The sequence below is a fragment of the Zalophus californianus genome, chromosome 3, assembly GCF_009762305.2.
Source record: "Zalophus californianus isolate mZalCal1 chromosome 3, mZalCal1.pri.v2, whole genome shotgun sequence".
In the NCBI taxonomy this organism is placed as follows: domain Eukaryota; kingdom Metazoa; phylum Chordata; class Mammalia; order Carnivora; family Otariidae; genus Zalophus; species Zalophus californianus.
The window spans coordinates 144,256,475-144,259,492 of record NC_045597.1 but is presented as its reverse complement, the minus strand read 5'-3'; positions in this window follow the sequence as shown (position 1 = coordinate 144,259,492).

Below are 3,018 nucleotides of genomic sequence, written 5' to 3'. Positions count from 1 at the left end.
CACAATTCCTGATACACAACTGAATGCTAGGTTTCTTATGTTGAGACTGAATTGTGCAGTAAATAATATGACTGGCCTCTGAGGGTATGTTTGACTTCCCAGCCACACTGTAAACTGTGAGAAATTAAAAGAACATTATTCTGTATTCTTCTTGTTCCCCTTACACTTTTAGTATGGTGCTAATCCCACCAGGAACATGACTTCTGTTGAGGTAAATTTTCTGCTCTTTATGTTCTTCAGGATGGACAAATGGATAAAGTATTTGCTTATGTTGTTTCTCTAAGGCCTATTTTTTTTTTAAAGATTTATTAGAGAGAGAGCACACATGCCAGCGTGAGTGGGGGGAGGGTCAGAGGGAGAGTGAGAGTCTTAAGCAGGCTCCGCCCCCAGCTCAGAACCCCTTGGGGCTGGATCTCACCACCCTGAGATCATGACCTGAGCAGAAATTAAGAGTCTGGCACTTAACTGAGCCCCTCTAAGGGGTACCCCTCTAAGGCCTATTATTTATTATTTAGTTTTGTTGTTTAAATACTTTTAGACAACAAAGAATTTTTGGGAAAGGCAACAGTGAACCATATTTATATTTAAAAACCAATCACCAGAGTCAAGCTATAAAAAAAGGGGGGGGTTGAATGCCAGCAGGTGGTAATATTAGAATAGAATATAGAAACTGTTGAATCTCCAATAGCACAATTGTATGTTTTCTTCTACATGATAATTTTTAATGCAAAATGTTGAGGGTACAGAAATAGTAGGGAAGGAAATCCTTGAAAGAGCAAGCTATTTAGAAATGTAAAGGGTTTTAATTGCATTCTCAACTTTGAAATTTTTTAAAGAATGCCCAAGCTGTTTCATTTATTTAGTAATGAATGCCATATCACACATGAAGAGAGTCTAGTTATTTGCTTCTTCAAGGATTTTTTTTCCCCAAAAAGTATTGTGGACCAACTGCAAATCCATACTGCAGAAGCTCTGCGTAAGGAATAATGTCTGATTCACCTATGCTTACAACACAGAGGAACAAACAAATTTATATTAGATGTGGATAATTCCATCCAGGCAAGTTGTAGTGGAAACAGTAAGGTCTTTGGTGTCAGACTGAAGTTTGAAATCTGTTTATGTGTCTTTGTAGTTTTATGGCCTAAGGCAAGACAGCTATTATCTCATCATCACATTCCTCATCTGAAATAGCAATCATGATAACAACCTTCCCAAACTGATGTGAGCATCACATGGAATCACATGGAAGTAGGTGCTCAGGCTAGCTGCTGGAATTGTTATATTGCAGAAGGCAAAAATCAATTTTATAATAGGGGGATTGTTCTCATACTGGTAAGTGACATCTACGTGCTTATGCAGATGAATTTTTTCAATGGCATAAATTCAGGCTAGGAAAGAAAACATACTCTGGTTAGACAGTTTTAAATGGAAAAGCTTAATCAGAAATGAAACATTATGCTCAGTTTAATTACTTTAGTTATTTTCTACTTTTCCAGACCTTAACAAATGCCTCAAAATTACTAAACAAGTTTTACTATTGAGTAAGTTAAGGCATTTTGTTCTAGTTATTGCATTGTTTGTCCAATAATATTTATGTAATCAAAATTTTATTTTATGCATCAAAATCTTAATAATACAGACTGATCAGAAAGTGGTAGCATTGCAGTTTACCACATTTTCACCCCTTGTTAAGACCAAAGGACGGTGGGAGGTATAAGTTAAGTAGAATTGCAGATTAAATAAACAGAGCAGCGTTTTATATTTCAATAAGATTGCCTGAGAAAAGAATTCTGTATGAAATAAGTTTGGAAAACACGATATATTATGTCCCCACCCTCTCCCACCCCAATCCAGTCACAATGAATGTAAGAGACTTGAGAAGTAAATTCTCAGATTTATTGGAAAAAAAAAAGAAGAAGAAAACTGGTTAACTTCATTTTACCCCATATTTCTAAAATTCATTTGAACATGAAATCTTTTGGGCCAACTCAATATAGCTACTAACATTTACAGGGATACCAGTGGAATAATTTGCAACAAGATAAAAGAGGATGAAAGGAACATATTATTCAACAAATGAATTCTTTGAAAACTTTTAAGGTTTATTTACAAACCATATAAATGAATAATGAAAGGTGGTTAGTCTGACTTAAGATTTTTTTCTGATATATTTCTTTAAGTCATTATTAATCATGAAAGTATTTTTAGTTGTATATATTTTAAAGTAATAAAATTCATCTATATAGTCTATAACTTGAACCTGTGACTTATTCTTAGGGTTTTTCCACATTAGCAAAAATTTGGGGAGTATTATACTAGTTCATTGTCCTCTTAAGTAAGCATTAATATAGCATAACAATCTGCTATTTGATTTCCCTTATTTTCTCATGTATACATCAGAAGGAGAAGGCAGGTGTTAATACCACTGGAACTTTGCCTTGCCGATTATGTACATAATCTGGGTAAATTTACATATTTTCTAATTTGTGCATGTTGAAGACTTGTCATTTATCATCCATTTCACTGTCCTCCGATCACAAGTTCTTCAGTTTGCCACATAATGCTAAATTTCCCCTCTCCATGGTAAAACCTTGTAGATAGCTTGTTTTCTTTTCAGTGGCTCAATTCTTTGGTGTTTCTGAGCAACAGGTAAGAATAACTCATCTATTCTACATCAACAATTGACTGAGGCAAGATTATGTAACAGAATAAGCTTTATTTGGTCTGTTTCATGAATTCATGAAAGTTTAGATCAGTCCTTTTTTCTTTTTTCTTTTCAGTCCTACCCTAAAATATTGTTTTTAAAGATCTCTGACATTTTGAATCATAAAAGCTTTTGAAGAGGTACATCTATCGATATTAAATACTCAGATATTGAACATTTTTATGTGGTACACAACAAAACAAGAGGATGTCATTATTGCATTTCCCAGTTTTAATACTGTCCTATTATATGATCAATGTATTGATAGACATTTTCTTCCTATTTTAATTTCTAGCTCATGTCACACATATTTC